Here is a 13,486-nt window from a genome sequence, read left to right as displayed (position 1 = left end):
CTGGCAGACTGTAAACCTTTAATAAATGGTATTATGTTTTATATTATTACTCTTGAGTCTGGTCTCTGTGGACTTGTCTTCATCCCAGAGTGAAGGACTGTGAGTAAAAATGGAAGAGATGTTTCACTAATCGTCCTTGGAAGAGCTCGGTAGGAGCAGAGGGAAACCTGCTCCATAGCATCTGTTACAGAGAGTAGCACAGGTGAGAACAATGATGCAAAAAACAGCCCCAAATTGGGTCGCCCATCAGGAGGTTAGAGCAGTGGCTCTCAGCTCTGGCTGCAGGGTGGAGCTGGTGGCTTTCAACAAATGCTGATGCCTGGATACCTGGTCCCTACCACTGGAGTTTCTGCTTCAGTTAGTTTGCCTGGGCTCCCAAAAGTGTATTTTTTTTAAAAGCCTCTCAGATGATTCTATGGTGCAGCCAGGGCTGACAAACACTATGCTAGAGAGACAGAGGTGAAGGTCAGAATAATGCAAACCAGGACAGGAGGGGAGAAGTTAGGGAGTAGAATAGACCTGAAGGGAAATAATCTTGAAGATAGGACCGGGACTAGGGTGAGGCAAGGAATGTATCTAGGGAGGCAAAATTTATGGAGGAGAGTGTCTCCTTATATTTTGTATCTTAGGCACCTCCCTTGCCTCACCTTAGAGCCAGTCCTGCCTGGAAACATGCTAGAGGCTTAGAGCAATATCTTAAGTTTTCCTTTCATGCTTGTATAGGTGAGTTATGTTTTTTTTTTTTTTTGAAGCAGATATACAAAAGGATAAAAGTCTAAATTCTTACTTTCATAGTACTCCCATCCATCCACCCACCTATCTTCTCATCTATCTATCCATCCGTCCATCCATCCATCCATCCATCTCCCATTCACTCACTTATTCATTAAGTAAAGATATATTGAAGGTCTATTATGCACAAATGCCTAGCTAGACCTCCACTCTGTTGTCATTCACTCTAATTGTCCCAATCTGTTAGCTGCCTCTTTGGGCATATGTTGGGAGTTCTACCTCTGATATTAACTTATGAAGAGGAATACCAGGGGAAGTAGGGTCTGGAGCTGGACAGGCTAGATGAGTGTCGATGTGAGTGAAGGTAATAATGTGTAGGAATTTCCCATCAGGGGTCTGGTAATATGGAGAAAAAACCCAGATTTTAACACTTAGTAGCTGTGAAATCTTGACCAATCTTCACCTCAAAGTGCAGTTTCAGAAGTTAGAAAATGGGAACATTAGGTTGTGATGATGGTTAAATAAGCAAATGACCATGTGAGGCCTGGCTCATGGTAAGTGTTCATAACAAAGGGCAGAGAGGTTGGGAATGCAATCTGTAGGACTTTTGAATTACTTTCAAGCTTTTGTTTTCACTTTGTCCTCAACTGGAGGAGAACAGTAGAATTCAACTGGAATTCTAACATATTATGTAATTTCCCTACCTATGTGGATCCCTTCACAACTAGAGAAAGTTAGAACTTGAAATGGGAAGGAATGTAAGTGGCATCTCTCATTTTACAAATGAAGATAGAATCCCCAGAGTGGGGAAATGCCTTGCCCAAGGCTGTACAGCAAGTAACTGACCCACAGGGTTAGAAGAACTCAGGATACTGAGTCAAAGCTTTCATTGCTGCACCCCAAAACCCCTCTCATTTCTGCTGAATAGAAAATAAAATATTTTAACAGTTATGGCTCTGAAATTCAAAGTGATACAACAGGAACCAGGGGTGACATTTCACATTTCTTGAGCACCTGAAATGTACTAGGCACATATATGCATGCTGTCTCATTCAAGCTTTATAAAAGTCCATGAACTAGGTATTATGATTATTTTCGTTGTTTTATAGATGTGGGAAACTGAGGCTCAAAAAGACTAAGTGACTTTCCCAGGGACCCATAGCTGGGAAGTGGTGGTGTTGGGATTGGATCCAGGTCTTTGTGACTACTAAGCTCACACTTTCTGTGCTTTACCTCATTGTTTCACCGACAGAAACTTCCCCAAATAATTTACAGACATTTGTGGGTGTAGGGCTGGCCCTGGATCACATATCGAGGGTAAGATGGAGGACTGGTAGCATTTCTCATCATGGGGACACAATTAGACCATCTTTCTAGCAATCTTTCACACATACTGAAAATATATCAGTGGCAACTTCAATGAGGGGGCCATTATTGGGAAATTCACCTACCCTCCCCCACTGCCTGCTCCAGTCCACCATTAGTGGTTTCTTCCTTCTGTTAATTTGTGGCTCTCATCCCCATAGCTGGGAGTGGGGACGAAGGCACTGTAAATCCTGGAGCTTAGTATGAATGAATGTATTCTTTCTTCCCTCCCCCACCTGTTGAACTCTGACTCATCTTTCAAAGCTCAGCACAAATGTCATTGAGCACAGGAACTTATAACATTCTGAGTCATCACTCTGTGCTATGGGCTTGGGCTACAAGGACTATTAAGGCAGCGCAGGTCCTGCCTAGACTGCTCACTGTCTGGGGGGCGGATGAGAAAATACACAATTACAATGTAGAGTGGAAAAGATGATGACAGATACAAACACAGGGCTGTTTAGAGGATGCACCCACTTCCAGAGAGGGCTGGGTCAGGGACTGCATCTGTTACCAAATTTCTCTGGGATATAGCTTCTCCTCTCATATTTCTCACCTCACATTTTGCATGGTCCCTGTCAAAGCACTAATCTTGGCTATTTGTGAGGGTCTATTTACTTGTCCATCTTAGGATGTGAACTCCTTCTGTCAGCTGTGTATTCCCTGTGGCTAAAATGGGGGCTGGTACATAGTAGGTGCTCAATAAATGTTAGTGGAGTGTAAGTGTAAGTGGAAATAGGAGACAGACTAAAGATAAGAAAAAGCAAGGTTGGAGGGAGGGCAAAGAAACTAGAGGAAAGACAACCAGAGGAAAGTGAGGTAAGGGATATGGGGCTACAAGAACACATTGGACTTACTTTCTGTTTTGACTGGAGATGGCCCTGGGGTCTGGGATAGGCCAAAGCCAGGGGAAGGCCTTTGGGCCCCTGAGGTAAAAAGGCAATGATCCTCCCATTGCCCTGTTGGTATCTGGTTGGTGAGTGAGAAAGCTCGAGGCACAGCTCAAGGTCTTGCTAGAGGAGCCCCATTAGGGCATTTATCTGGCTCTATAACTTTTTCATTGTACTCTTCATATTGATTGAGATCCCAGCTTTATTGTGAATAATTTACTAATTCATTGTACCTTATTTTTAGATCTCTTTTTAATCGGATTTTTTTTTTGGTCACAGTGATTTATATTTGCTAAATAATGACCTTCTCAATGAAGATCACAGTGAAAAAAGAAATCTTAGGCTAGGAAGTTTTCCACAATGGTGGGGGGCAGTATAGGCTGTAGAGAAGGCACAGGGAGACACCTCTGTCTGCTCTCTCTCCTTGGGCACCTGATATTACTTTATGTTTTTGTTTTTCCATGGCTTGACCACCTTCTAACATATCATGTAATTTACTTATATATCATGCCTCTTATTCATTATTTCTCTCCCCCTCCCACAGTAGAATGTAAAATCCATGAGATTAGGAATAGTTGTCTATTTTATTCACTGATACATCTCCAACATCTGGAACAGAGCATGGAATATAGCAGGTTCTCAATGAATATTTGTTGAGTGTATAATTGAATAAATTAGAAATAGTGCAGGTTAATGCAATCCAAGATTTGGAAGCCACTCTGAGTGAAAAGAGGGAGCCTAGCTTACAAACAAAGTTTCAGGCTCATGACTTCTGGAAGCCTGTGGAAACCAAGATGGCATTGGCCTTATTGGTGGTGGTGGTAGTCATAGTGATGATGGTGGTGGTGATGTTTATGATAGTGGTGATGATGGTAGTGGTGGTCGTGGTGGTGGTGGTGATAAGTGATGGTGGTGATGATGACAATGGTGATGATCATAATAAAGAGGGCATAAACTCCTTCACATCCATGGAACTTCAGAGTTTATCGAACACTTTTGTATCCTTTTAACTCGGATGCTCACAACATCCTTGAGAGGTAGCAGAGGCCAACACTATTGCCACCATTTTCAGAGATTTCAGTAATGAAGTGACTTGTCCAGGACTGCACAGCCATCAGAGGCAGAACAAAGACTGAAGCTCAAGTCTTAATGTCATCCATATTATGTCACCATTTACTGATCTCCTCCTATGTGCCAGAATTTAGGGCTCTACATTCCTCTCCCCTGGGGATTTGGGAATCAAAGACTTGAACATTTCACTGCAGATGCGTCACTTGCCGGTGATGCAGGTTCAAAGAGTGATAGTGCCATTTTATGGTGGCCACCTTCCACTGTTTACCCAGGGAAGCAGTGATTGCAAGGCTTGAGGGAGAAAGTAGAAAACAGATACACAGAGATGGGCAGAGATGAGAGATCAGGTGGGTCCAGGGAAGATAAGGTGGGGTCATGGGCACCATAGTTCCTGATGGCTTTCTGGGCCCAAGGTCTTGTCCTTCATGAGCCCCGTCTCTATCTACTGGTGTTGGGATCTGTATAATAAAACCCACTCTGTCTAATCTGGCACTACTAGGAATCTGTCCTCTTCAAGCATCTCTGGCAGCCTGTTTGCACAGTCTTCAGGAAATCATGCATCTGAGACCCCCACACTTGAGGTCAAGCAGAGACACACTGGAGTGTGAGGAGGGAGGCCATAAGGTGAAAGGCTTGACCTTGCACTCCTGAGTGATTACAACCCCAATCCCACTCCACCCCTTTTGTCTACACTCTCTTCTGACCCAGAAAACCCACTCTCCATCCTTAGGTGGAGTTAGATTTTAAAATTCCCATCTAGATCATGGTCTGACCTGTTTCTCCAGTTCATGCTGGCCATCATGTGCAGGGACAGTGCTGGAGCCCCAAGGTGACTGAGAAGCAGCTTCTGTCTTCAGTGTGATTACATTTTTGCTACATCCCATGATATGTGTCCCTTCCCCAGCTTTCAGGAATTTCTATTAGAGAGACAGGCATGGGTAGAAAGCCCATGATTGGGCTTTCCTGAGGGGTGTGTGTGTGTGTGTGTGTGTGTGTGTTTGTGTGTGTGTTTGTGTGTGTGTGTTTGTGTGTGTGTGTGTGTGTGTCCATGATAGTAGTAGGCAGTGCCAAAAAGTGACCTCTGTTCAGTGTGGTCATCACTCTGCCCCATCCTACACTTGATAACTTGTGTCTTTGGGAAATAGAAAAATGAGCCTTTTTCAGATAAGCCTGGGACCCTATCTACCTCACTAGTTTACCTCCCCAAAATTTTGTGTGAGCATGGGACAAAATATGCAGACCTGAGCTATTTAGAGATCTGTCTACTTGTGTCTGGGTCAGAAGTCCATTCTGGACCATACATTATTAATTTCTCTGTTGATCATAAGGAGCCTGGTCTGGGTTGAAGCTGAACCTTCCCATCAACTTCTCTCTCTTTTCTCCTTGAGCTGCAAAGCCATCTTGACAAGGGATTGCTAGATTAGGATATCTGGAAAGTTCCTGAGAAGCATCTTCCAGAGGGAAGGTGGGAGCTAACAGTTGTCAACGTGTGCCAATCATTATGTTCCTTGCTCTATCTATACGGTCTGGTTGAAGTTTCATTGCAAGGAAATAACACTGCCCCAGGGGTCTGTCAGGACCTAAAGTTTCAAGTATGTGGACAATCTTGGGACCAATTTTGGTCTTGGGAAGACCAAGCAAGAGGAAGTAAGCTTAGAGGAACATAGGAGAGGTCTCGAGGGGAGGGATATAAGGTAGAAGCACAGAAGGTGAATATTGGCTGGAGAAGATGAGGTTGTGAGCATTGTGGATCTCTCCAACCCTACTTCCTCCAAAGGTGGGCCTGATAATGGGGAGATTTGTTATCCAGAAGTCTCTCTTTGGGGAGAGACTGGAAACTTTATACTGAGAGCTGAGAAAGATCTATCATCTACCATGCAAACAGCATATGATTAGAAATATAGAAAGAACTTTGATTCATGTCCATTTGATTCCATTCTACATATCCATTGTATGCAAAACATTGTCCCGGGACTGAGAATTCAGATTTTGCTCAGATTTTGTCTCTCACATGTCCTCACTCTTAATGCTTTCTGGTTCTACCTGGCCTGCCCACAGCCTCTCCCTATTACAGGTCAGCATCTCTGCTTTCAACCCACCTGTGTCAGTCTCAATAGTTGAATTATGATGAAGGAACAAACACTTCTGTTATCTTAGTGGCCTAAAACAATACAGGTTTATTTCTCAGCCATATTGTATACTTAAAGTAAGTCACTGGAGGGTTCTGACTGTCCTAGTCACTCAGGAGTCCAGACTGACAGAGAGTAAATTAGGTGAATGACATCACAGTCTCAACACTCTAGCAGAGAAGGAAACAAGGGGAATTAGTGCTTTTAAGTGCTTTCACTTATGATATGCTCGCACATATCACTTCTGCTCTCAGTTGAATGGCCAAAGGAAGTCACATAATCATGCCTAATTTCATGGGGCCAGGGATGTATAATCTTCCCTTGTGTTTGGAAGAAGAGGAGAATCACAACTATTGGTGAGAACTACAAATATGTCCCTTACCTCCTGTAATTCACCTCCCTATTCCTTTCCCTCCTTCTGTTCACCCTGATCTTCTATAGGAACTTCATTCCTTGACCCCTTGGCTATTCTAATGTTCTCTCTTTCCATTCCTCCCTTTGTGTCCATTCCTTTATCCCTAACTTGGCCATCTGCTATCTCCCCCTTCTGTCCTTCTGTTCCCCACCTGCCCCCCTGATGGTCATATCTTCATCACTTGGCTGCTTTGAATAGACGTGACTAAACACAACCTCCAGCTGTAACTTCACACGTTTCCCTTGCCCCTAATTGAGCTTAATGATTTATGTCTTGTAATGGACACAAATGGGCAAGAATTCCTGGATCTCATTAATAATTTTAAGCATGCCAGAAGTAGGATTTTTAATCTTAAGCAAAAATTAAATGACCATAAAATTTTTGTTCGCTTCCCAGGAGACAATCCCATTTCAACTTGACAGCTTAATTAAAAGCTGGGTAAATTGGACACAACACTTTTAATAAACAGGACTTGGCAGGCCTGGGAAAGAGATAGAGGGGAGGTGAGAGTGGGAGAAAATAAAGCTCACAAAGTAACAAAAGGAAATTAAGTTATGGGAGGTCTCTTTGCTTAGAGTGACCTTTCTGGGAGCTTCAGATATCTTCAAATGATGCCTGACCCAAAAGATTCTGAGAGAATTGATTCTCTTACCTGACTCTAATTTCCTCCAGAGCCCTCTATTTCACAGAGCAAGAAAGCTGTTGTCCAGGAATGTTTTTGGGGATCTTTGCAATCCTCCCTCTTGGGGTCCATGTGTGACTCCTTCTGGACCAACCTTCTTATAAGCCCCAAGTTCACTGGGAAAGCTGATGGAAGGCTGGGGTTTGGGGGGTTAATTCTGGGCAACCACACTGCATGGTGGGCTTCATGCATAGACTTATTTTTAGCCTCAATTCTTTCTTCCATTTTATGGTCTTGCCTTACCCTTAGATACTTTTTGACCATGACTTTCTATGGCCAAGTGTTTTCACTTCTACCAAGATTTAGATCTTCCCCTGGTTCTGCCACTTCTACCTGCTGTAGGTTAACAGGCTCAGAAAGTCCAGCATGGGCCCTGACTGTAGAGCCCATTGTCAATGACTACGCAGGGCTTACCCAGCATTCATGAGCAGACTGAGGTAGAGCCTATGAGAAAGTTATCTGGTTACTATTCTTAGTATTAACAGAATACAGTTGTCTCATCATATTAATAGATGCACTATATAGAAGGTGAAGATTTGGAAGAGAAAGAAGGCAGGCACATGGTTTCCCACTCTCTAGAACTCTTTGTTCCAATCAGAAGGGACCACATTTCCATTTCCATTTAAGAAGGTCACACTCTCACATTTCTCCCCCCATCAGTTGTCTGGTTGGGTTGATCTTATCTTTGCATTCAACAGGAATCTACTTATGTGTGGCTGCCACATGCTGCTTTAGTTAAACTAAGGCTGCCTATCTCTCTTGCACAGAAAAAAAGCCCACTGTATTTTAAACAAGGAAAGGAACTAAAATATGTTTAAAGGTATTTTATCCTTCTGTGAAAAGCCTCATCTGGTGGAACTGGCTACAAGCACCTGAGTAGGTGAAAATGATCTCTCAGGCAGGTGTGGGATTTGCTGACCTTTGAAAAGAAAGAGTTAGTGTTGAGGGAGAAAACAACCATCATCATTTGCTGTCCCCTTTTCACTTCCATTAAAGGCTCTTGTAAACCTAGAGCTTGAGTGAACCTTGGCAATCAACAGGGTGAAGAAGCCAAGCCTCAAAGAGAGGAAGCGACTTATGTGAACGCCAAAATGGGACGGTGGCTGGGCAGTCAGAAAGACGGCTTTCTCTGGATAACCAGAACTTACGGAGAGTTGCTTATTATTTTTGGCTATTGGTATTTCTAGCTTCGTGCAAAGCTACAATTTTGCCAAGTCTCCCTGCTAAGTGAAAACAAGTTTCATTCTTTTACACTGACTTCCGTAAAAAGCAAAGAGATGCTCTTGCTTAGAAGACCTCAAGAGCCTGAGGTTGTCACGTTTGGGTGGGGAAGGGTTTAAATGATAAAAGGAAAAGATGAGGGTGCTTAGTGTTTGCGTATAACCAGAGATGGGAACTAAGAGTGACTGTAAATGGGCATGAGGTTTCTTTCTGGGGTGATAGAAATGTTCTTGAACTTGATTGCGGTGGTAGTTGCAAATTTACTAAATTACTAAATTCTGTAAATTTACTAACATTTGTTCAATTGTACATTTAAAATGAATACATTTTGTGGCATGTCAATAATACCTTAATAAAGGTATTTTTTAAAAAGTAGAAAGAAAGAAAAAGAAAGAAAGAAAGAAAGAAAGAAAGGTGACCCAGAGTGAGGGCTCAGACAATACTTTCAGGACAAGAGCAGAGGTCAACCATACATCCTGGGTCTCCACATTGGTTTGTGTTTAGGCTTTTGATGGCCGTCTACCCCCAGGACCCATGGGCAACGTCTGAAGCAGATGGCTCAAGTTCCAATTAATCACACTCCAGACCCTTGTCTCAGAGCTCAGTCTTGATCTGACAGCTCTTCGGCTTCTGTAAAATACATATTGAATTGGGTGACATTTAAGAAAGACAACATATGTATTGTGCTAGCCATACAATCCTCTGGGCTATGGATGTCCTGTTAGATTCCCAGAAAGCAGGATGCTTGTACTTCAGTAGCCTAGATACCCATGAAATGCTTTTTTCAGTTGTTACAACACTATTCTTTCTATTTTATCCAAGTTCAATGAATAAAATGACCACATGAAGACTATACAGGTACTGCTGGCCATTGTATAAACTACTCAACGTTCTTCCCATGAGACCTAATTTAGCAAGTACCCCATAGAATTTAGTACCTGACAAAAAGGTGAATGACTTATTTGATAAGCAGTGGGAGCACTGAGCCCATTGTGGCTGCTTCTCCTTTTCTTTTTCCTTCTCCTTCTCCTTCTCCTTCTCCTTCTCCTTCTCCTCCTTCTCCTTCTCTTTCTCCTTCTCCTTCTCCTTCTCCTTCTCCTTCTCCTTCTCATCCCCCTCCCCCTACTCCTTTTCCTTCTCCTTCTTCCTCTATTCCTCCACTTTCTTCTCCTCCTTCTTGTCTAGACTGCCAGGACACTCCACGCCAGTTAGAGCAGAGTGAAATATACAGTGTCATCTCTGATTTAACTTTTTCTCTGCTCTCTGGTCCACTTTTGGTCCTTCTCTCACATTTATTCAATCATCAAAGGTCTCTCCAAGCACACAGCATGGACCATTCTAGGCACTGGGGTTGAAATGATGGATAAAATACAGAAGGAGTCATGGGAATAAGTGCAAATAGAATTCCGTAAGAGGGGTCTGCTCCATATACTATGGCAGTAGAGAAAGGAGGAAACAGTAGGAATAGAGAAATAGGGGACAACTTTCCAGGATAGTGTATTAATTATATTTCCTTGTTTTCTGTATTCTTGATGCTCTGGCATTTGTGACTTCACTGAGTGGGGAGTGACTCTCTCTCCCAGGGCCAGCCAATTCTTAGGGCTCCACCTTTCATATGTAAACTAACCAATCCAGAACCCAAACTCTGAACCCCTTCCTCTCTCTGGCTATTATATTCCAGGAGGCAATCAATAATCTTCTGCCCTATATCATCCTAGAGCCAGGTCTAGACAATCAGAGACCACCCCTGGAGTCCAGACCTACCAGCATTACACAAACTAGTCAGTCCTCAGCTACTCCTACTGTTCTGACTTGCCTTTCCCATAGAAAATGCAATAAAGGGGGGCGCCTGGGTGGCTCAGTCGGTTGAGCGGTCGACTTCGGCTCAGGTCACGATCTCGCACTCCGTGAGTTCGAGCCCTGCATCGGGCTCTGTGCTGACAGCTGGGAGCCTGGAGCCTACTTCTGATTCTGTGTCTCCCTCTCTCTCTGCCCCTCCCCCATTCATGCTCTGTCTCTCTCTGTCTCAAAAATAAATAAACGTTAAAAAAAAAAAAAAAGAAAATGCAATAAAGGCACTAGGCCATGCTTTGTCCTCACCCCCTCTGTCTCCTGACCAGACTGGTGTTCCCTTCTCTCAGGAAATATAATAAAAAATTGTCTTTCGGTGTCATCAGCCTCTCCACATCATTACTCCGTCACCTCCATAAATTAAAATCTTGTGGGTACAATTGATACAGGTAGGTAAAGCTTGATGGGCGACTGTGAATCTTCCAGGTGGAAGGGTATTCCAGAAGTAAAACTAGCTTTTGCCTTGGCCCACTCGGTGTGTGGTGAGACTCGGTGAGACAGGGCCTTTAGGGTGCTATGTCTGGTGTGTACTTTCGGTTCTTTAAAGCCAGTCTGTTAACATTCCTTTTGCAATGGAGACGAGGCATAAATTATAAATAATCATGTCTGGGCCAAGTCTTACCTATATACGATTGAATTTTCCGCAAGGTCTGGTTCTGACTGTTGTTTCTTTTGTTCTATCAAACATAGACCATAACACAGTGTAGACTTTGAATCTTGACTTTATCTCTTATTGTGTCCTTTTTCAAGTTCTTAACCTTTCTGCGCTTTAGTTTCCTCATCCCTAAGTGGAAATAATACCAGTAGCCCCCTCGGAGAGTGGCTATGAAGATTACAAGGATAAATATTTGTGTAGCACTTAGAACAGTGACTAACACAGAGTAAGGACTATGCAAGCATTTGTTAAATTACTTTCTGAATCCTGCTATGGGGAAGATTTTGGAATCTGTAAAGATGTGGAAGGTATGTTCCTACCCCTAAAGAGTTTACAAGTGTAATGGAAGCTTAGAGCATTCTGGGAGGTCAAAGGGCTGCTCGTGAAACCGTATTTGCATGAGATGATGAACAGACATGTTTAAGGTGATAGCAGACTAATATTTTGGCCTTTAATCACTCTCAGATAGAAAAGGGACAAGAGAAAGTGACGGATCTGGGTTCAAAATCTGGACAAACTGACTTCCTGGCTCTGCTGTTTCCTAGCCATGTAATCTAGTTAGTTAATTTCTCTGAGTTTTAGTTTCCTCACTCATACAATGTGTACAAAACTTGAGAAGATGGGAGAGAAATAAATAATAATAATAATAATAGCTGACATTCACTGAGCACTTGATACGTGTTGGGCCTGGACTGTGAATCTTGTGAGGAAACTGGCTTAGAGAAAGTTTAGTAACTCAGTGTCCTAAGTCACTCAGCAAGAAGTGGCTGAGCTGGGATTTGAACCCAGTGACTGTCCTAATAACTGTTATTTTATGCTAAATCTCTCAGAGCTGTGCTGAAGCCATTAGGTCCTCAAATAATGACAATAGTTGTTATTATTAATATCCTTGATCTACTGGGTTAATAGCCATGGATCATTTAAGACTCCTTCCAAGCATTTTATTTTTTTCTCATCCCCAGCCTAGTGATATGCCCATGATGTGTTGTTCTTGGCATGTATATACCAAATTATCCTAAAATTCTCAACTTTATTTTTTTTTCAAGTGATAAGGAAATAAGGAAAAGTCCTCTTGGGTCCTAGGCACATTAATTAAAAAATTAATTCAATAAAGTTAGTAATGAAACAGTCTGATTACAGACACAATTAGAACTGCAGGTCTTTGCAGATGAAGAACATTAGGTTGGATAAATGATTTACTCCTAATGGATTTAATACAATAACACCAGATCTGAAAAGTCCAAGGAATTCTGGGAGCCAAGCTGGGACTGACTTGGCCTGATAGCAACCATACAGTCCACAGCCAGGTCAATTTAGGTATTGGATCAAATGCCAGGCTAAGGCAAGGAGGGAGTTAGTTGGCAGCTCAGCTGTCAGAAGGTCCTTAATGTCATCAGATGTCAGCATGATGATGTCACTTTCAAATCCTTCCTGTTCATGACTGTGACTCCCATCCTTTGTAAGAATGGTGACACGTGCAATGGCAGCCCCAATAAATCGCTTCTGATGAGCTTCCTTTTTTTGTTCAGATACTGGACAGAGTTGAATACTCAGAGGGCACCTGCTGGGCCTATGCACATAAATTGATTTGAGTGAATTATGTTAAAAAAGAGAAAACAGCTTAATTCAGTAACTAACTTTTGTTTCATTTGTAGCTTTCATTTTCTGTTTTGACTAATTTTCATTCCCCAACAAATGTCATGGCAATGTGATACAGTGGAGGGAACACCAGGCAACAGGCAGCTCTGGGTCCATCTCTGGGTTGTGGCTGTAGGTGATGGGTGGCGGGAGGGCAAGATATTCTGGTGTAGTGTAAAGAAAAGAAGCCAGATCAAGGTTTGAATACGGCTCTGGTACTTGCTATATGATTCTCAGTTTGCTCATCTTAAAATGTGTGTTAGACATCAACTTCCCAGTTCAAGTTATACATGAAAAAATGGTAGAGTAGAAAACTCTATTTAAGTAATTATTCGTGTGAATTAAATGCCTGACAACACAGGCTTAACAATAACCAGCTGCTTTTCATCTCCTCTCTCCATCAGAATTACAATGCTTTTGTAGGCAAATGTGATGAGGGGCCACAGCATGCATCCAGAAGCCACGGAGTTCTGGACCAGGCAACTCGAAATAACAGATACATAATTTTGTGCTTGATTGGATATCCTCTCCGAGTAGACCCTGGTCTAGATAAATAAGAGGCACTAACAGTTTGGAACCATATGTGAGAGGAGGAAAATATTAATGGAGAACAACGTATCTATTAGCTTATTTTCTCCCCTGGGTTGAGAAAAAATTAATAAGCCAGGTTAGCTCAGTAACACATTCTTCTGCAGGTCAGGGTTTGAGAACTACTGGTTTCGAGGGATACCCTCACCCGGGACTCAAGATCCCTGAGTGAGCGCCAGCCCCTCCCTGTGCCTTACCTTCTTCAGTCTCCTAGCCCCTGCCCATCAGATCAGGCTGTGTTCACAGTGC

General features: G+C 42.7%; 1 pseudogene; it reads left to right on the top strand.

Annotated features, from left to right (window-relative positions):
* Positions 1-3,781: 3,781 nt before the first annotated feature.
* LOC125926139 (THAP domain-containing protein 2-like) overlaps positions 3,782-13,486 on the top strand; it is a 29,832-nt pseudogene continuing 20,127 nt past the window's right edge.

Source organism: Panthera uncia, chromosome E1 (assembly GCF_023721935.1).
Source record: "Panthera uncia isolate 11264 chromosome E1, Puncia_PCG_1.0, whole genome shotgun sequence".
Taxonomy (NCBI): Eukaryota; Metazoa; Chordata; class Mammalia; order Carnivora; family Felidae; genus Panthera; species Panthera uncia.
This window is presented reverse-complemented; position numbering and strand designations above follow the sequence as displayed.